This window comes from Papio anubis, chromosome 1 (assembly GCF_008728515.1).
Source record: "Papio anubis isolate 15944 chromosome 1, Panubis1.0, whole genome shotgun sequence".
Taxonomy (NCBI): domain Eukaryota; kingdom Metazoa; phylum Chordata; class Mammalia; order Primates; family Cercopithecidae; genus Papio; species Papio anubis.
Genome location: NC_044976.1, coordinates 110,263,975 through 110,286,167, shown reverse-complemented (window position 1 = coordinate 110,286,167; position 22,193 = coordinate 110,263,975). Strand labels below are relative to the sequence as shown.

At 44.6% G+C, this 22,193-nt stretch overlaps 1 protein-coding gene and 1 long non-coding RNA gene across 4 annotated transcripts in view; one reads left to right on the top strand and one right to left on the bottom strand.

Annotated features, from left to right (window-relative positions):
* The window catches only part of KCND3 (potassium voltage-gated channel subfamily D member 3), a 215,286-nt gene that overhangs the window by 62,663 nt on the left and 130,430 nt on the right, over positions 1–22,193 (top strand). The gene's annotated exons all lie outside the window — the stretch shown is intronic.
* Positions 7,416–16,755, bottom strand: LOC108580970. Its single transcript, XR_001892677.3, has 3 exons — positions 16,669–16,755; positions 15,741–15,782; positions 7,416–7,497 (listed from the first exon to the last, which is right to left on the bottom strand). It is a non-coding gene; the product is annotated as an uncharacterized LOC108580970 (long non-coding RNA).

Below are 22,193 nucleotides of genomic sequence, written 5' to 3'. Positions count from 1 at the left end.
CCAGAGGCGGGACAAGGCAGGCAAGGTCTGGGGGTGGGCTGGCTGGTGTGAGAATACCTGGTTTCTCCTTAGGGTTCTCAGTTCCCTGTTGGAATTATTACACCAGGTGCTTGCAACTGATTTCCAATTTGCAAAGCAAAACAAATTTGCATTAATCAGAAAAATCCCCAGGAAAGACTGTTCAGGTTTTCACGCAGCTGCCAGAGCCGTTTGGATTCCAAGTTTGCAGGAGGCTCTATTAACCTTGATGCCATCACAGGCTTGTTATCTCATCTGTGAAACAGTTATGTCTGCAGAGCCGAGATTTCTTCCCTGATTCCAGGCTGTGTGGCCTTTTCATCCCAAACACTGGAAGGCAGGGGCAGGGGGTGGGATTCTGTCACCTCCCACAGTGACACTGCTCCCAGGAAGGACTGCGTAGGGAGTGTTGTGAGGTCTGTGTGGCAAGGTCCTGGGACCAGGACCCTGAGGTCACCTGTGAGCTAGACTGCCTCCCCTTCTGAAAACTCAGGAGTTGCCTTCATAGCAGCTTCTTCATTCCTGGCTGCCCCTGCCACTGTTCACTCAGTTTTGGGGCTCCCTGCTCGTGTGTTGTGCCCAGAGAGTGAAAGTTCATCTTAACCTCAACATATGCAAATGCAATCGGGGGTGAATTTGTCTCCACACCAATTGCATGGTGCCGTCTGAAGCCACTTAGGAGTGGGCTCCACAGCCAGGTGCCTGCCATCTTTGCTTGAGCTTCATTCCTGCTGCTCTCCACTGAGGTGGAACAGTAGGCGTGGGCCATGATCTGTGTTTTTTGTGGGAAGGTAAGAAGGGACTTGGAAATCTTTAAAAGCAGGTATCCCATCAGCTGAGACTCCGAGAGGCTGAGCTTCCCAGGGAGTAGGTGAGCCTCACTCCAGGGCCCGTTCACTTTCTAGTGCACCATGACCTCTGTGCCACTCATTCATTTAACAAGTATTTGTGGAGCTCCTATGCAACAGACACTATTCTAATCATTTGGTGATACAGCAGTGAGCAAAGTAGAATAAAATTCCTACCCTCATGGAACTTATATTCTAGTGGGAGTTAATAACCTAGAGATACATTCGCTAAAAAAATAAAAAATAAAAAAATAAATTTAAAAAGTCAGTGGTGGTAAGTGCACTATGGAGAAAACTAAAGCAGGGCTAGAGCATGGAGAGTGGCAGGGGCCTGGCAGGTCCAGGCAGTGGGTAGGGGAGGCCCTGGGAGAGGTGAGCAGTGACCTCAAAGAGGTAAGGGAGTGAGCCACTCCTGTGTCTGGGAGGAGGAACATTCCAGACACGGGGAGCAGACAGGCCAGCAGGAGCAGGACTGGGATGCCTGAGGAGCACTGTGGAGAGGGAAGAGGAGTGGGCCCTGGTTTGGCCTCACTCTCCTGCTGTCATGTTTACAACACCACTGTGATTTCTGGCCCACTTTTCTGATGAGTGCTTGTCCCCTAGGGCAGGGCTGTCCTTGGTATCTCTGGTGCCTAGCACAGGCCCCAGCACGGAGTTGAGGACTCAGTGATGCTTGTTGGATGAATGGAAGAGGGAAGAGGGAGGAAGAGAAGACAAGGAGAAGAAAGAGAGAAATGGATATAAGCATCGTCATCACTCACATTTCATCCTGGAAAGTCCACACCAGGGTTCTCTCCCTCTGCACACGTGGGCGGTAGTGACTTGCCCTTTCACCTGTAATGCAGTCAGCTACACAGGAGGACATGGCTGTCAATCACATTCTCCATCCTGTTCTGTAACTCAGTGGCTTATAGCCAAAAAGAAGGAGGCATGCCCATTCAGGAAGGGGTCTCCAAAAGTGGATGAGAAAATGATGTGCCCTCCTCCACCTATGGGTGTGAACACTGAGGCCTAGAGACCAGGCCCTGGAGTGAGAACACTGTCTGCAGGCTTCTGTGGTAAGGGGGAGCCCTGCTCCTCATAGCCTCCTCAGCCTGTGGGCACCCCATCTTGTTGGTCCTAAATCTCTTGGCTCTAAATCTGTGCTCTGACATTCCCAGCTGTGTGACTTAGGGCCCATATTTCATGTCTCTGGGCCTCAGAGTCTTTAGCTAGCAAATGGAGAGATAATGGTGGTTCCTACTTCACAGCGGTATTGTGAGGATTAAGTGGGAAAAAAGCACTTAGCACTATAATCAGCCCCTAGTAAGTACTCAGTTAATGCTAGCAGTTGCCTTTTGAGGGAAGATAAATGAAGGACTGAAGGGAGATGCATGTTTAGAAAAAGAAAAAGAAAAAAGGACAGAAGGGGAAGAGACCAGGCATCTTCCAAAGGGAGCACTTCCTAAAGCAGGTCAGCTTTCAAGAATGAGAGCAAACTGCTGTTCTTGACCAGGCTGACGATCTAGCAGTGAGGCGCGCAGCTGCCTGCATCAGCCCTGAGCGATGAACAAGAATTCAGAGACGCTGCCTCTGTCCCCAGTGCAGCTGCCTCCTACAGTGCTGAAGGGAAAGCCAGGCATTGACAGAAGCAGGGCTTTATCCCGGTCTGTCCTCACCTGGCCCTGCAGGCCTGAGCAAGCCACTTGCCCACTCTAGCCTCAGTGATCTCCCCTGAGAACGAGGGGAATGGACTGGATGGCCTCCAAGCCCCTCCCGGCCACCACCAGGGCTCACTTTGCACCCGTCTACAGGACAGGCACCTGTGAGGTGATGGAGGTCAAGCTCAGGACTCAGACATACCTGGATCTGAACCCCAGGCCTGCCAGTTTCCAGCTGGGTGACCTTGGATGCATTACTTAACCACTGTGCCTCGCCTAATCTTTAATAAGAGGATGGCTATATAGTTCAAATGATATAATGTATAGAAATGCTGAAGTGTCCGGTACCTAATCGCTCAATGAATTGCAGCTATTACTACTGCTGCTGGTACTTCCACAGTTGTTCTTATGTACCATCCAGTGCAGTGTGGCCTACCCTAATGTCTCCCAACTTAGTTTAGGGAGCTCTTATGCCACAGGAACCACAAACTATGGAGTGAATCACACACGTACCATTTGGTATTGAAGTTAAGTAAAATTCACTGCAAAGTTATCCTGATACATCCTTAATGGTAGGCATCATTGTTTCTGAACTGCACAGTAATTAGGAATAAATGGTAAGCTAGGCATATAAATGGAAATGATTAGTATGTATAATAATTGGGCAAAGGAGGCATTTTTGTGATCAGTGGGGAGGGGGAGGATACTAAGGCTGGGAAAGAGGATGGGGTGTGGGGAAGGATGCCTGGGCCCTGTGTACTGTCCCTGGAAGCCCATCCTTTATCCCATGTTGGGGGAGGGGGTTGGTCCTTTTTCCAATTTACATCAGAGCCAGATCCATTAGCCACCACACCCCAGCTTTCAATGGGAGGAGGGCCTGATAAACCACATGGGCAGGAACTCTTGTCACAAACACTGAACTTGTGACAAGAGAAGAAAGCGCATGACTAACTGCCCATGAGAGCTTCAGTGTGCTGAGTCCATTATTCCATTTTTACCTCCTTGAAGGCAGGTGTTCTTGTTCCATTTTACAGATGAAGAAACCGAGCCCCAGAGAGATTAAGTGACCTTCCCAAAATCACAGAGTTAGAACCCAGGTCTCCTTGTGTCTGACTCCAGAACCTGCTCTGTTAACCACTAAAACTGCCCTTTTAAAAGGACACTGTGATGCTTCCAAAGTTAAATGAGGAATTCAAGTGAGAATGATGCAGTAGGTAAGAACTTAGGCTCTAAAATCGTATTCCTAGGGTTTAAATCCTAGCCCAGCCACTTGCTAGCTTGAGTGACCTTGAGCAAGTCCCATAACCCCTCAGTGCTCATCTGTACAACAGAAACAGTCTTGTGAAAATGAAACAAGTTAACCCATATACAGCAAATGCCCTTGTTCAATGCATCTATCTCATAGTACCTGGCACAACATGGACACACATTCTGGGGTTGCTGAATGCCAGGGCAGCCTGTGCCAGCAGCAAGGGCCATGGGCAGCCTAGGTGTGGGGAGTGAGGCCAGCCAGCTTCTTCTTTGTCCTGCCTGGTACCCTGGCAGTCAGCTGACCACAGAGGTCAAAGGGGCATTTGAGGTGAGGTCTGAAGCATCACCCAAACTTCTAATGCTAGTCCCTGGATAGGTAGGGTGGCCCACAGTGTGGAGATGAGAGCAGCAATCCCCTTCATTTGAAGACTCCTGGGCCGGCTGCACGGATCCCTGTCTCAGAAGTGTTCACTTACAGAGTGGATACACATGCAGGGTCTGGCTTCCCTCCCAGGTAGGAGACAGCAGTCAGAAAGGAGGATGCTCTTGTCCCTCTCAGGGTCATAGCCAGAAGCAATATGTTTTCCTCTCCAGGGAAATTAAAGAGTCAGATGCAAGGGAGCCAGTGTCTGGAGGGAAGACAAGCCAGGCTGTTATATCTTAAGTGTCCTGAAATAGCCCTGAGCTATGGCAGCCCTGACCTCTGCTCCTTCTAAACTAAGACCATCCAAGGGCATCCTTGCCCTGGCCCTTCAGGCTGACAAAGTCCTGGTAGGGAGGCATTTTCTAAGTTTTGGGGACCTTTAGCTATTGTGCTGGGATGGCTCTGCCCTGCTGTGCCATTGGACAACCCCTGAGCCCATGCTTGTAGCCTGTGACTTGGTCTCCTACATATGTTAACAGATAAAAACTTCACTGCCTAAGGTGGGAGCTAGAAATGCTTTTGGATGACCTGTGCAGGCCTGATGAAGCTCCATCTCTGTTTCTCTCAACAGAGTGTTCTATAGGGCCTCATGTTCTCCAGAATCTCCTGTGGTCCCTGAGCATCATGTTTATTGCTCAGGGACCACTTTATAGCTGTATTACAGCACTTAGTGCACATTATCATAATTATTTGTTCATGTTTCCATAATTTCCCCTTCCAGGCTAGGAAGTCTTCAGAGGGAGGCTGCTCGTGTTGTTCACCTTTGCTTCTGAGGTCTCACACTCAGTGCCTGGCACGCAGGTGCTTGGTGAATGTGGAGCGGTTATGAGTGGAGAGTTGGAGGGCAGTAGAGTGCAATGCACAACTCTCTGTGGCCTGTGCTGCCATGAGTCATCTGCTTGTGACTGCGGGTCCTAGTTAGGGTTGTGCTGGTGGTCCTGGCCCATGGGCACATTGGAGGAACAACTCCTGAATTCCTGCGTGACTGAAGTTCTAAGCCATGTCATTTGCCCGGTGATCAGACACTCCCATGCCCTCTGCCCCGCCCCCTCTGCACGGTGGTGCTTGAAGCGGCATTTCTACCCACCCCACTGCCTTCAGGAGGAGGAGTAAGGTACGGAGTCATTTGCCTACCAGTGTGGTGGCCCCAAGTCAACTGACCAATAGCACCCTGTGCACGAAGCCCCTGTGCTGCACCTCTGCTGAGGAGCTTAGAGCTTCAGATGAGGTAGCAGGGCCCTACTGGTTTTTTCATTGAGACAGAAACATGTGCAGCTTCCTTAGCTGGCAGTACAGAAATAAATTTCCAAGATGTTGACCCAGGTGTTATAACACCGGAGATTAGAATCCTAGAGACAAGAGTGAAAAGGTCACACGCACTCCCTCTCACCAGCTCAGCTGCCCAGGTTGGATGCTTCTATAAAATTTCAGGTTAGGCACAACCACCCATCAGGGTCCTGAGCCTGGAAGCTTCAGCAGGATAGATGCCCTGAGCTTGCTGGAGAACCAGAGGAAGTCACTTTGGGGAAGATGGGGCACAGGAAAAGGGTATAGCGCAATCTGGGGGCACATCTCAGCTTTTCAGCCTCAACCCTTTATTGAGGAATCAGATAGTGATGACTGTGCTGGCAAGGGAAGCAGGCGGGAAACCACCTCTGGGTGTTAGGCCAGCAGGTACCTAGGATGCCACCTGTATCTATTCTGATAAGCCATGTCCTCTCCACTCTCCCACACTGATTCTCAAGACTAGGTCTGGGCAGAAGTCCAGAGGGTCTGGGAGAATGTGCCTCAAGCTGTAAGGGGCCTTAGAGGCCGTATATTCCAACGCCTTCATTTTGCTGGTTGGGAAACTGAGATTGAGAGGTCAGGCAGTTTGCACATGGTCACACAGCTAATGAGGACAGGTTAGAACCAGACCTCCTCACTGGTGTTCCAGTAGTCATTCAAAGCCTGCAGGGATGATCAGATCTGAATGTGGGTGCCTGGTTTATCCCCAGACATTAGCCTTAAGGGCAGGGCCATTATCAAAACAGAAGAGACAGTCAATATTTATTGAATACTATACATTGCCATCTCATTGAATTCTTACAACTACCATATAAAACAGAGACTATTATTCTCCTATAGATGAGGCAACTCTGCCTCAGAAAGGTCAGGTAACGTGCCTGAAATCACACAGCTGCTAACCGCTAGATGCAGCACTCAAATCCAAATCTCACTGCATAGCCAAAGTGTGTCTAGCAAGGTTCCACCATGCTTCCTATATGCCGGGTACTGTTCAGAGCCCTTACATGTGTTCACTGAATTAATCTTCCTAACAACCTGTGATATAAATGCTGTTAATATTATCCTCACTTTAAAAAGAGGAAACTTAAGCACAGAGAGGATAAGCATCTTTCCCGAAGTCACACAGCTAGTAAGGAGCAAGATTTGAACCTAGACTTTCTGACTCAGAAGAGCTTACTCTTAAACATTTACTCCATAAACATTTGTTGAATGAATGAATGAAAGTACAGGAGGAACTGCTGGTGGAACTTCCACCAGGTGGAAGAGTGTGGGAAGTACCCCTCCTGTCCTGACCATAGCCGTGTCACCCTCCCTCAAACACAAATTGAAAACCACTTAGCTGCGCTGGAATGGGCTAGAATCTCAGTTTTACCTTGAGTCCAAGGCAGAGACTCAAGGCAGTTCTTCTTAATGTCTCCCTTCCTTTTCTCCTGCCAATGCCACCTGGCTCATGAATTAAAGATGCTGCCTGTGGCCATGGGTTCATAATGGCATCGCCTCTCTTGTGTTCATCTTGGACAAATTAGGGCTGCCTAGAAGCATTCTTAGGCTTCAAGGCAACAAATCGTTGGAGACAGAAATGTCTGCAGAGTGAGATTTTAGCTGCCTTGAGAAGAGAACACCGTGGCTGTCGCAGTAGCTTTAAAATTTTTTACATCATTGCTTACCCATAAGCATTTTCCTGTTATCCCCACCACTGGGATACCTTGTATTTAGGCATCCACATTATCTTGCCAGGAGTTCAGACCCCTGGTTTATCCTGCTGATCTTCCTAACAGTTTTAGAAAAGGCAAGGCCAGGGTACCCCTTTCAGCTTTTTTTTTTTTTTTTTTTATGTGATGAAAAAACTTAAGCATGAAAATCAGTAGTGATTCCTCCTAACAAAGGCCTGGGAGAAATCAGGTGGTTGATGACACTGAAAAGAGAAAACATTACTTGGAACAGTTGGGAGACTTGTACTGCATCCCCAATCCTCTCTTATGCCTGGCATCCAGTTGAGTTCAGCCTGTGGGAGGTGCCAGAAGGAGACCTAAAGGTGGGAAGAGAGAGGCATGAGGTATTTTCTCCTCACTTCCTCATGATCGGCACTGCTGCTGGTCAGTCCCTCATCCCTACTCCCTCCCCTGCCCTTTCAGGCCTGGGCTAGACACAGCTTTCTGCCATTGCTAGTCCCTGGGTGCCTCAGCATCTCTTGCTGGTCCCCATAAGCATGCCTCTACCTCTGTAAATGGTCCTTTCCAAAGCCTCTTGTATTCTCTGAGATGGGGTCTGTTAACCACCTGGCCCTGACCCAAGCTCCATTGAAGAATAAGCTGCTTGAGGGAACTGCTGTGGTTTCATGGAAGAGATTTGAGGGCCCTTACGCTGTACAGCTGTAAACGCAAATTCCAGCTACACATTTTTCAGCTGTACCCTTGCACAAGTTACTCAACTCCTCGGAGCTGCTTTCCTCAATTGGTTTACAGAGTTAAGAAGACAATAAGAATCTCTACATCATGGGGTCACTATAGAGATTGAATGAGAAATAAATGAGACAACTTGTGAGGCTCACTTAGCAGAGTGGCTGGCTAAGTGTAGGAGTTCAATCATGTTAGTTTTCCTTATTCTTTCCAGCCACAGACCTGTCTTTTTCCTCCTGGAATTCCCACTGCTGGGTATGCTGCCCGCCACAAAGCCCGGCACATGGCACACAACTATACGCAGGGTTTAGAGAATGAAGAAGCTCAGATAAAGAGGATACTTTGCAAAGACTCCCTGCTGGGGCCAGGAGAGGGATTGAGTCAAAGTAAGAGGTACCGTGGACAGTGCCCTCTCCCCGGAAGAGGAGTCCTGGAGTGAGAAGGTCAAGGCAGCCCCATCTTGGTTATAAAAAGGAAGATGTTGGTTGCTTGGGAGTGCCGGGGCACACACAGAGCTGCCGGTGGCTTGACTAGCAGTGGACCTTCAGTGTGAGTGTGGAGCTGCGGAGCATGTGGAGTGGATGAGGAGGGAAGTAGGAGGAGCCTGGAGTGGCTTCAGCCCAGCTGAGTGCACCAGCCTTGGGCTGGACCCACCACAGGGGCTGCAGCTGCCCCTTTGCTCACATTTGGCCTGGGGTGTTCAGCAACAAGAGACTGTTTCAGAAACGGGAGGGAAGAGGAGGAAGCACCCAGCACTGGGAGGCTTGAGTGCTGCCAAGCAAGCTGGTACTGGAATTATTTGCAGTCCATATGCCAATTTGCTTTGTCATTGCCTGGCTATTTTTAGAAGCCACTGGCGTATCTAGGAAACCAGAATCTGTTGACTGTGTTTCTTCAGTGCGGGGAGTGTGATTATTTCCCAGAGATGCTGAAGGAATGTGTGAGGTCGGGCTGTAGGAAGACGACCTCTCCTCCCCCAGGTCAGGACTCACGTGCAGATGGCGCCCACGCAGCTGCATGCCCTGCCCTCCCCAAGGGCTTGCTTCTGCCCAGTTGATTGTGAGTGCAGGGTCTGCATGACCTTTCCCAGATGGAACATTGGCAGGGAGTGGAGGCCTCCATTTTGTCTACCAGCTGGAGGGGCTAGGTGGGGTTCTCTCCCACTCCCTTATGTTCCCCAGGGCATCAGGTGGTCATTGGTCCAGTGGCCTGGGGGCAAAGCTGTCCTTCATTGCCTGTGCCTAAGGAGGAGTAAGACGTAGAGACAAGAGGGAGATGTTATAGCAGCCACCTGAGTTCCTAATGATACCTTTGAAACATTCCTCATCTCCCTCCATCCAGACTGGCCCCATCAAGGGCAGTGCCATTCGTTCAGATGCTGCTTAGAGACTGGAGAAATGGGTGGCACCTGTTTCAAATCAGTTCAAGTCCTAACAGCCCCAAGATGCCATCTCAGGAGGGACTGGGTTCCAGTTTTAGGTGAGGTCATCCTGTGGTAAGACTGTTGCTGAGGGGACTCCAGCACAGGTTTGATGGAAAGAACTTTAAGTTGTGAGATTTTTGTATTTGTTCATGTGTAAATTTGCCCGGCCTGCTTCGGGGACATCATTCAATCTGGATTAGGGACCACTTTGGTAAGGGACAAATTGAGGTACTTCGAATGAAATCCCAAGGCCTTCCAGGCCTTATCCGATGAGACCCTGCCTTCTCTCCTAACCTGTCTCATACCATGCCCCCTTGCCCTCAGAGCTTTAGCTCCTCTGACCTTCTTTACAGTCCTTGAATTTGTCTCAGGACTGTGGTACCACCTGTTTCTTCTGCTTCCCCCACATCATCACAGGGCTTGCTCTTATCATTCAGGTCCCAGGCAAAGGTCACACCCTTGGAGAGGCCTTCCCTGAACCCCATACCTAAAGCTGCCACCCACCTCAGCTGTGTGCCCACCATCAGCCTCCATTTGGTCCCATTACCCTTTCTTACTTAATTCATAGCACCTATCATTACCTATATTTATCTTGTTCATTTACTTGTATGCTTGTTTACTGTCTGTCTCCCCACTCTAGAATGCCAGTATATTGAGGGCAAGGATTGTCCTTTGTTTACTGCTCCATTCCCTGCATCTGGAACAGTGCTTGGCACATAGTAGGTACTAAGACATTTTTGCTGAATGAATTAATGAATGAAGGCGCCCCAGGGATGAAATGATGCCCTGAGCTCAGGCTCTGGGGCTAGCGGAGCTCAGCACCAGGTCCTCTCGTGTGATTTTGTCATCTTTCTTCAGCCATTGCTTGGACAGCTCCCCTCTTCACCCTTCCTCAGCCGCCCCTCCCCTACAGGGGCTTCTACACACAGCCATTTAAGATGTAAAAAAATCATGTTAACATTCGTTAAGTGACAAAAGCTTGAGGGTATAACCCATGCACAGAAAAATAATCTCATGACTCAAAAGCCTGCTTTATCATCCCTAGTTGTACTTCCTGGTTCATCATTCCCTGCCTCCAGCCTGGAAAATACTTCCTATACTTCCTTTGGGCAACAAAAGAAATTAAGTTGTTTTTGCTTTTTTATTTGGGCTCCATTCAGCCCCTCAGTTTCATATTACAACTACTTTCTATCACCGCTCTTTTCTGTTCTCACTAGCAACTCCCCTCTCCCCTTCCCCAAATATGTGTCCCCAAAGCACCATGGACTTAGCACCATCCCAGCACTCACTATAGCGTGTGGAGGGTCTCTATGTGCCTGTCGCTCCCCACAAGGCCGTGAGCTGGCTAGTCATGGGACTGTGTCTTCTCATCTCTGTCTCTCTAGCACATAGCACAGTGCTGAAAAGTCCTTAAGAGACGCTGGAGAAGCCTGCTTCTCTCCCCAAGCCCTGTGCCCATCAATTCATTTACTACATGCTTTGTAAACTCTATTTTTCAAGTTTCCAGGTCTCTTCCCAGCTCTGCTCCTACACTCACCCAAATGACAGTTTGCTCAGGTCTTCCTTTTTAGAGTTCATTGTCTTCTCACACAACTGCTAGCATTGACATCAGTGTTTGTACATTGTTTTACGGTTTACAAAGTGGTTTTCTTGTGCACGCTTATTTCGTTAAATGTAAGCCACTTGCATCTTCCCTGGGCTCCAGTCAGATTAGAGTTTCTAAGTAAACATTTACTGAGCACTTATTATGTGCCACAGTTGGATTTGGGTATTTTAAGTTTTAGTCTTCTAGGAGCCTCACTGTGTGAACTCTGCCAAATATGCAGACAACCTCACAAAAGCAAAGAGGCAAATCCCCAGGATCCTGGATTCCCAGTGCCTCATAGACTACCATCGTTTATCAAGGTGCACTTGTGTTCTGGACCATCCTTCTCATAAATGCGCCCATTCAATTCCATCTTCAGAAGCAGGGAAGCACCCTGTTTTGAGACCTGTCCTGTGGAAAGGAAGAATGGTGTAGTGGAATGTGCAGTGGTCTGGGATGGAGACCTCAGGACTAGTCCTGGTATTGCACAGGTCTATGGCTCTTTACCTCAGTTCCCCCGTCCTTAGGATGAAGATAATTCTACCTGCCCTGTCCCTTCCCACGGTCATTAAAGGATTATGAGATTTGGAGTCCTAATGGCCTTTGATGGAGAAGTACAAATGTAAGGGCTCATTCTTCCTCCTGTCTTCCAGTGTCCCTCCCCCATTCCCACATGGGCGTGAGCGTCTGGTGCTTCAGAGGCAAGAAGACATTTCTCACAACGTCCTCCATCAATAGATAGATCCCCATTATATGGTCTCAGTTCTGTTCTGTAATCATTTGAATTAACAGCAATAGTGAGCATTTACTGAGCACTTTTGAGGTGCCAGGGACTATGCTAAGCACTCCACATACTTGTAGCTCAGTCCTTGTAATTCAGTCATTATGCCTTCCCTAGGAAGTGGGATACTTTTACATGGGCGAGCATGGAGCCTGCAGTGTTAACTTATTTCCAGTTTGTATCCTTTTTAAATTTTTTTCTTGCCTTATTGTACCAGCTAGGATTTTCAATACGATGTTGAATGAGATGGTAAATAGAAATGATGAAAGCAGACATTCTTGCCTTGTTATCATCAGTCCAAGGGAGAAAACATTGAGTCTTCACCGTTAAGTATGATGTTAGCTGTAGGGTTTTTTCCAGTCATAAATAGGTATCATATTTTTGTTAAAAGCTTTTTATACATCTGTTGAGATGATCCCATGGGCTTTCTTTTTTAGTCTATTGTATGATAAATCACACTGAATTTATATAGAATTAATATTATTTCTTCCCTAAATGTTTAGTAGAATTTATCAGTGAAGCCACATGTACCTGAAATTTTACTTGTGGAAAGGTTTAGCTAGAAATACAGTCTATTTAACAGATAATAGGGCTATTCCAGTTATCTGTTTCTTCTTGAGTGAGTATTGGTAGTTTGGTAGCTGGTGTCTTTCAAATAATTTCCCCGTTTTGTCTAAATTTTCACTTACTGGCATGAAGTTGTTTATAATATTCTCTTATTATCTTTTTGATCTGTGTGAAAGCTGTCGTGATGTTCAGTCTTTCATGTCTTATGTTGGTGATCTTGTCTTTTTTCTTGATTAGTCTGGTAGTTTTTAAATTTTATTCATCTTTTTAAGGAAAGAGCTCTTGGTTTGATCGAATTTCTCTTTGCTTTTCTGTTTCATTGACTTCTGCTCATTATTCTTTCCCTTCTGCATACGTTAGTTTTAGTTTTCTTCTGTTCCTAGTTTCTTAAGGTAGAAGTAGAAGCTTAGATCATTGATTTGAGACTTGGTTATTTTCCAGTATAAACATTTAATGCCATTAATTTATCTCTAAGCACTTTTAGCTACTACATACCATTGACTTTGGTATATTGTCATTTTTTTCAGTTCAAAATATTTTCTAATTTCCCTTGTGATTTTTAAATTTGACTCATGGGTTTTTAAGAAGTGCATTATTTAATCTTCTAATAGTTGAGGTTTTCCAGATATCTTTTTATTTTTTATCTCTAGTTTAATTCTAGTATGGTCAAATTAAAGACTATATGATTTCATTTTATCACAATATATTAAGACTTTATAGTCTAGAATATGGTCTTATCTTGGCCAGTGATTTATATGCACCTGAAGACAATGTGGATTGTGCTGTTGTTGGTTAAAGTGTTCTAGTAATGTCAGTTAGATTGAGGAGGTTGATGGGATTATTCAAGTCTTTTACACTCCTCCTGATTTTTAGTCTACTTTTTCTATCAGAGAGACAAGAATGCTTAAATTTCCAACTATAGGTGTGGTTTTGTCTATTTCTCCTTTCTTTATATCAACTTTTGCTTCATGTATTTTGAAGTCTATCAATAAATACATGTACATTTACCTTTTTTTTTTTTTTTGAAAAATTGATCCCTTTTTCATTGTAAAATCCCTCTTATCCCTGGTAATATTCCTTGTTCTAAAGGCTACTTTGTCTGATATAGTCACTCCAGTTTTGTTTTGATCAGTTTTTTCCTGATAAATCTTTTTTTGTTCTTTTCCTTTTAACACACTTGTGTCTTCATATTTAAAGTGTGTTTCTTGCCGATAGCACATAGTTAGGTCTTGCTTTAAAAAAAAAAAAAAAAAATTCCAATGTGATTATCTCTGCTTTTTAATTGAAGTTTTTAGGCTAGGTATACTTAATGTAATTATTGATATGATTGAGTTTAAGTCTACTATCTTGCTGTTTATTTTCAGATTGTCTCATATGTAATTTGTTCATGTTTTCCTCTCTGCCTTACTTGGTATTAACTTAATATTTTTTATGATCTCACTTTATCTCCATTGCTGGCTTATTATCCATATGTCTTTTATTTTTTAGTGGTTGCTCTATGATTTAAAATATACATTTTAACATATCAAAGTCTGCCTTCTAATAATATACCACTTCATGTATACTATAAAAAAACTTATATATTCAATTTTGTACCTCTTGTCCTTTGTGATATAATTGTCACATATTTTACCTCTACATTTTATAAATCCAGCAATACAGTGAAAATTTTTTGCTCTAAACAGTTAACACTTTTAAAGAGACTTCAAAAATAAGTACAAAATTTGTTGCAATTTACCCACATATCTACTATTCCCAGTGCTTTTTATTCCTTTGTGTAGACCCAGATTTATATCTAGTATCATTTTCCTTTTTCCTGGAGAACTTCCTTTAAAATTTCTTACAGGCAAATCTGCTAGTGATGACTTATCTCAGCTTTGATCCGAAAAAGTATTTATTCTGCTTTCATCTCTGATTGATATTTTTGCTTGATGTAGAATTCTGGGTTGGCAGGTTTTTTTCCTTTTCAGTACTTCAGGCCATTGTTGTCTTCTGGTTTGCATAATTTATGACAAGAGTCTGCCACTTTGTCTTTCCTTTTTGTGCAATGTCCTTTTCCCACTGGCTGCTTTTAAGATTTTATCACTTGTTTTCAGCAATTTGGTTATTATGTGCCTTGGTAGGGTTGGTGTTTACTGGGAATTCAGTGCTTTTTTCTTGGATCAGTTAGTTTATAGGTCGCACCAAATTCTGAAGGCTTTTGATCATTTCTTTAAAATATTTCTTCTGTGTTTCTCTTCTTTTTGGGGACCCCAGTTACATATATGTTAGATGACTTGTTACTTTCCTACAGGTCACTGATGCTATGGGTTTTCTTTTTTCAATCTTTTTTTCCCTCTTTGCTTTATTTTGGATATTTTCTACTTCTATTTCTTCAAATTCACTGATCCTTTTGATGTATCTGTTCATCTCATTTATTATATTTTTATTTCAGTTATTGTATGTTGTCATTTATTTAAGTTTTATTGGGGTCTCTGTCTTCTTTTTTTAATCTTTATCATGTTCATGTTTTTCTGTAAATTCTTGAGCATATAGTGTATTGGCTATAGTAGTTTTACCATTCTTGTATACTAATTCCATTATCGCTGTCATTTCTGAGTCATTTTCTAATGATTTGTTTTTCTCCTGCTTATTAGTCATTATTTTTTTCTTTTTTGCATACCTTATGGGGTTTGTTTTTGTTTCTTGTTTTTTGTTTTGAGACAGGGTGTTGCTCTGTTGCCCAGAGTAAAGTGTAGTGGCACTATCATGGTTTGCTGCAGCCTTGACCTCCCAGGCTTAAACAGTCCTCTCACTTCAGCCTCCTGAGGAGCTGGGAACAGAGCTGCACACCACTACACCCAGCTTATTTTAGAGATAGGGTCCCCCTATGTTGCCCAGGCTGGTTTCCAACTCCTGGGCTCAAGTGATACTCCCATCTCAGCCAAAGTGCTGAGATTACAAGCATGAGTCACTGCACCTAGCCCTATTTTATTAGATGCTAGACATAGTTAATTTTACTACTATAGCCACTGATTTCTTTTCTTTTTGTATTCCTTTAAAGAGTGTTGTACTTAGTTCTGGTATACAGTTAAGCTAATTGGAATCAGTATGATTATTTCAGGGCTTGCTTTAAGATCTCTTAGGGTAAGTCTGGCACTGCCTTTTGTCTAGGGCTAATTTAGCCTCACTGTGAATGTGATGCCTTTCTGAGGACCCTACGTGTTGCTTTGTATACAATCATGCATCACTCAACAATGGGGATACAGTCTGAGAAATGGACTGTTAGGCAATTTAGTTGGGCAGACATCATAGAGTGTACTTACACTAACCTAGATGGTATAACCTACTACATGCCTAGGCTATATGGTATAGCCTATTGCCCCTAGGCTACAAACCTGTACAGCATATTACTGTATAGAATACTATAGGCAATTATAACACAATGGTAATTGTTTGTGTATCTAAACATAGAAAAGGTACAGTACAAATACAGTATAAAAAATTAAAAATGGTATACCTGTATTAGGGCACTTACCAGGTATGATGCTTGCAGAACTGGAAGTTGCTCTGGGTGAGTCTGTGTGAGTGGTAAAGTGAATATGAAGGCCTGAGACATTACTGTACACTAGTATAGACTTTATAAACATTATACACTTAGGCTATACTACAAAATTGTTTTTTCTTCAATAATAAATTAATTAACCTTAGCTGACTGTAACTTTTTTGCTTTAGAAACTTTTTAATTTTTGCAACTTTTTGACTCTTCCAGTAACAGCTTAAAACACAAATACACTGTCATTGTACAGTTATAAAAATATTTATTTACATCCTGACTCTGTAAGTTTTTCTATTTTAAAAAAGGGGGTTTTGGGGTTTTTTATTTTTAAACTTTTTTTAAAAAATAAGACACAAACACACACGTTAGCCTAGGCCTACATCAGGTTAGGATTACCAATATTACTGTTTTCCACCTCTACATCTTGTCCCACTGGAAGGTCATCTGGGGCAATAACATGCATGGAGCCATCATCCTCCATGATAACAATGCCTTCTTCATGAATACCTTCTGAAGGACCTCCTTGAGGCTGTTTTACAGTTAACTTTCTTTTTCTTTCTACATAGAAGGAGGTCACTCTAAAATAACAGTAACTGGTAAATACATAAACCAATCACATGATCACTTATTATCATTATCAAGTATTGTGTGCTGTACATAATGATATGTGCTATGGTCTCATAGGACTGGCAGCACAGTGGGTTTGTTTATACCAGCTTCCCCACAAACATGTGAGTAATGCATTGCATTACAATGTTAAGATGACTGCGATGTCACTATGTCACTAGGTGATAGGAATTTTTCATCTCCTTTATAATCTTATGAGACCATCTTATACGCCATCTGGCATTGGCCAAAACGTTGTTATGCAGCACACAACTGTATCATGAAGTCTGTTCCTTCTCACCTGGGAATATGAAGTCTTCCCAGCTCTGGAAATCATTTGGCTTAGTGCTTTGCGATGGTTCTTTCTCCATCCTTATGGAGTTTCGTTCCTTGTATGTGAAAATCTGTATTTTGCCAGAGCTCTTTAAGTGGATCCCCTTTCAGATAGCCAAAACTCTTTCTGGCATTGTGCCCGCACATTCTAGCTGCCTCAGTCATCTTGAACTTGAAGAATTCTGGGCTCTGTTTGGGCTCCCCTTCCCTGTGCTGCAGCCTGGAAATTCAATGCAGGCAGTAGGGTAGAGAAATTGTAGGGGTCTCTCATTTGATTCACCTCTCTCAAGGATCATAGTTCTGTGTTGCCTTTTGTCCAATGTTTGAAAATATTTGTTTCATGTATTTTGTATGACTTTCTAGTTGTTTAAGACAGAAAGGTAAATCCAGTTCTTTTTATCACGGCTGAAAGCAGAGGTGGCAATACGCACTTGCATTATCCTTATTTTAGAGGAAACTGGGGGCACAAAGAGATTAAGCAACGTGCCCCATATGACATTATTCTTGAGTGGTGGAGTCCAAATTTGAGCCCTGGTCAGCAGTCTTCACTAAGTCTGTCTTGTTCACTGCTATATAACCATATACAGCAGCTGGTACATGGATTTGGTACTCAATAAATGTTGTTGAATGAATGAATGACCAATTTGAAGGTGCTCAGCTTTTCTTATACTACACCCTGGTTGTGTTTAGGTTTATATAAGTGCACCTGAATGGTTCATTCTGATTAGCAAGTCCTAGGGTCTCTAGGCCCCAACAGATACTTTTTTACCTACTCCTCCGTGTACCTTGCAGACACCCCTGTGTGTAAGCAGCAGCTGCTGCCTTCTAATACCAAATCTGCTGTCTGGCTCCCACATTGAAACATATCATTTTAATCATGTACTTTCAAGCCAGGAAGTAAATTTGCATTACAAAAGTCAAATTCCTTTCCCTGGTGGTAGCCATGCAAAAGACTTGGCCACTTTTTCACTCTTGTCCAGGGAATAAATTCTAGAAGAAGGAGCCCATTTTAGTCAGAGTCAGGGCCACATAAAAAGAGCAAGAAGGTCATCTGGCATAGACCACTCCCTGCTTCCTAACCTACATTCTTTGGGATGCTGATGGAAAGGGAGCCAGAATTCTCTCTCAGCAGTCCCCTCATCCAGAACCATAGGTCTGTTCACGATGATGCCAGAGCAATTGATTAAAAATTATATGCCCATTTCCACATCTGCATAATTTTGCATATTTATTTAATGGACAAATAAACTCATTTGGATTCTCTCATTCTCTTTCTTTCTGTTCTGCTTTTGATGTATCATATAGGTCTGGCTCAGCCTGGGTAAATGACCAGTTCGGTCTTCGTTCTACAGGGGAAATGGGTTCTTGTTAGGAGACCTCTAGAAGCTGTCCTGGTCCAGTCTTCCAGAATTCACTCCTTTGCACCACAACCCAGGAAGTGTGGCCTGGGCATTGTCCCGGTTAGCTGAGGTCTGTGCCTGGCTAGGGTGTGTGGAGGAAGTGAAGGGGGTGGAGGTGGGGGTTGCTTGTCAGGAAGATTTCAGGTGGACAGGTTGTCAGCTGCTCCGCAGATGAGTATCTCCCCAGGGACTAAGCTGCTGTCACTGTGGGTAATTGGATTCCTGCTCCCCAGCAGAACAGGCACCAGTAACCTTTAGGATTAATTACTCCAGTCGACCTCAGCTGCCTGCTCTGGCTGGTTGTCCTCCCTGCTCTTGATCAGAAAGCCCCAGGGGCTCAATGTCGGGCATTGGATATTGGGACAGGAGTGTGAGCTGGAGACTTCTTGATCTGAGCCTTGAGAGATTGTTCACATACATTTGCAAAGGCACTTGAGAATGATGCTGTGCTTGACCTTTAAGGAAAGGCCATTCCGTGCCCTCGGGTGAGGTTAGGGAGCTCTTCTGTGGATGGCAGTACAAAGTCAAAAGCCATTCTAAAGAGGAATGCCAAGCTGTCAACCTTCTCTCCACCAGGTCCTCTGAGAGGGAGGCAATGGCTTGCTCCCACCTAGAGAGAGAGTTTGGGAGGTTCTTACGGCAAAAGGCTACAGCTATGGCTTCCAGGCCACTGAAAATTTATTCCTGCTGCATTTGCTCCCCAGAACGTAGAACCTAAGGTAGGGAGATAGGGAGACACTGCAGTGGCATCATCCTTGGTGGCGCTGAGTGTGTGTGATTCGTTGGAATAGTAATGGCTAATATCTATGGAGTTCTTACCACAAGGTGAGCATGCATTAGCTCACTCACTCCTCACAATGGCCCTACAAAGGATGTGGTATTATAATCCCCATCTCATAACGGTGGAAACAGGGCTGAGAGATGTTAATCGCAGAGAGACCACATAGCTGCTAACTAGCAGATCTTCAAAGCATAGTGTGTTTGTTACCAGGCTTCACTGGTTCTTGTCCTTGGAGGTCTTGACAATGGGACTTTTCCTTTTCTGTTTCTGGGCTGGGGGGAAGGAAGAAGCAATGGCCATGGTGACACTGGGTTCTGTAATCTTTGGCCCATCTCGGCACGGAAAAGAACTAACTCTCATGTATCCTTCATACGTATCACGTGACAATTACCACCTTGAAGGGCCTTTTGCTTTCTGTGTTATCGTTTGCTGTTTGGTTCTCCCTTCTTATGCTGATCAATAACCCATCAGTCAGCAAAGAGACATTCACATGGACAAAATGTCCCTCTGACTCTCGATCCCTTGGCCAAGATTAGGCGGGGCACCTTCACTGTGCCCCCCTCAATAGGGTCCTTGCGCACTCATCTTTATTCCGCCCAGCTCCGGCAGTTGGCAGGGAGCAGTGTGTCATGATGAGACGTTCCTGGAAAGCCTGATTGGCCACTCATTTGTTTCCACTGCCACCTCCCCACCCCCCAGATGGCAGTGGATGTTGCCATGACAACATAATGGGATGCAATCACACCTATTGTGGGGCAGGAATGTTGACTGCATGAAAGAGCGTGTGTGGGGCCAGGGAGAAGATGAGAGAAACATAGACCTTCTTGTGCCCAGGAAGAAAGGAAGTTAATTCAGAATTGAGAAGCCTGCCTTCTGAATTTTAAGTTCCCACCTGATGCCTGTAAAAACTATTTATTACTTGCCAGCTCACATTATTCTCCTACTGTCACAGTCTTACAAAAAAAAAAAAAAAAAAAAAAGGCACAAGACCAGAGTTTTGGACTCATTTTGAAACAGAACTTAGCCTCCAAGATGAGAAATTCCTTGCTGCTTTAGTTTTATTTATTCCTTTCTTGTCTGCCCCACTCCTTCTCCCTTTCATACACATCTCCCCAGTAGCAAGACCTCCACAAAGTTGGGGAAGGGAATGGGTGACATTTCTATAATAGGAGAAGAGTTCTGATTTCTTCATTTTTGAGACCAAAAAAGTGTTGAATTAAGTCAAGGAAATACTCAAAAGAAGCAAATTCATCATCAAATTGGAATGTCATTGGAACACAGGAGAGAAGTAAGTTGGGTGGCGGGGGGGAGCCTGGGCAGGAACTGGGAAAGAGCATTTCTGAGCAGGGGTGACAGATTGGGGACTCCAGTCCAAAGACTTAACTGTGAATTTTAGTCTTGCTACAACCCTTAGTGTTGTTACAAATAAGACTTCTAAAGTCAGAGTCCCAGGTTTTGTTCCTGGCCCTGCCACCTACTAGCTTACAAGTGTAAACTTGGGCAAGTTACCTAACATTTATTTGCCTCAGTCTGGGCTGGAGGAGGACTAAATGAGTTTGTGCAGAACATTCCAAAAGGGTTTGCTGTTATTTTTACTGTGCAACTGGAGCAAGTTATTTTGCCTCTCTGAGCTTTGATTTACTCACTAGTAAATGGGAATTATATTTGCCTCACAAGCAAGGATTTGTGAGGATTAAATAAGCTAATGTATGGAAAAGTGCCCAGCTGCTTTCCAGACATATGATAGGTGCTAAATAAATGTCAGTCAAATCTTGATCTATCCAAGGGAGAAAGGAGAAGAGTGACTCTTAAAACCCTCAGCTACTCATTCTTTTGTCTCATCCCACACAAACATAAACTTGATGGGCAAGTCTTCATTTTCTCTGGTCATCAAGTATTTGTGATTGCTGAACTGACCTGGATGTTGTGGGGAGTCCAGCAGTCTGCAGGGAGTGCCCTACCTCCAGAGTGTTTTCAGGGAAACCAAGGGAAAAGGAACAATGCAAGTGAAGCTATTACGTCGGCATTGGGAGCTGCAGGCTCCTCTGCAGCGGGAAATAGTCCTTGGTCCATAGGAGGTACTCTACAAATATTAATTGAGTAAATGAATGGATGAATTTCAAGCAGAAAGACAGTGAACTACTAAGACAGGCAGTGTGTTCTGGAGACACTGCAGAGAGGCAGAATCCAGTGAGTATTAGAAGGGTTAAAAAGGTGGGTAGAGGAGCTAGGATTTGAGCAGGCTTTTATGGGGTAGACGGAATACCTGCAAGCTGCTTGTCTTCGTCAGGACTCTGCTTCCTAGCACAGAGTCTCCAGAAGAGAGGGATCCACAGCTTTCCTTTCCGGTCCACTGGCTGTCCTAAGCCCTCTTAGGTGCTATGCTCACAGTGTATATGCACATAGGAGGAATACAAAGGACAAATATTAATCAGCTATCTATTGCTGCATAACAAAATTCCCCCAAAACTTAGCTACTTAAAACAACAGACATTCATCATCTTACAGTTTCTGTGGGTTAAGAATGCAGACATGGCTTAGTTGGGTGCCTCTGGCTCAAGAACCCTCACGTGATTGTAGTCAGGATGTCAGCCACAGCTGCAGTCACCTAAAAGCTTGACTCACATGGTTGTGGGTTGGTCTCCATTCCTCACCATGTGGCCTACTTCTTGTCCTGACAGCTGACAGCTGATCCAAGGGCAGTTGATCTGAGAGACAGAGGCCACCAAGATGAACATCACAGTCATTTCTGCCATATTAGGTAGAAGCAAGTCAACAAGTCCAGCCCACACACAAGGGCAACACACAAGATGTGAATACCAATAGGATATGGTCTGAGAGTCTTCCCCTTTGTTATTTTATACACATATAAAGAAAACATTGCCTTCTAATTCTTCTGCATCTGAAGACAACATCTGGGACTCCCTGAGCACACCCCAGCAACAAGTCTGTTCTCTCATGGAGATCAGTTCATCAATCTCTACTGCACACTTGTGCCGCATGAAGTGTGGCAGGTGCTGCGACAGCTGGCTGAACACATGGGAACAGGAGCCCAGGATTGGGGGACAGCAGGGAGGGAATGAGGGCAGAGATGTCATCCCACTGAGCAAATTCTGGACCAATCCTGAAGGATGGGAAATGTTAGCCAGAAGAGGGGAGTGGGTGTTTTAATCTGCAGGGACAGTGAAAGCAAGACCTTAGAGGGAAGAAAGGTGTGGTGTGTGGGGACAAGAAAGGCTTCAGAGATGTTGGAGGGTGGAAGTCTGGAGAGCATGGGAAGCTTGGGAAGCAGTGGGCAGCTGGTTCCCTAGT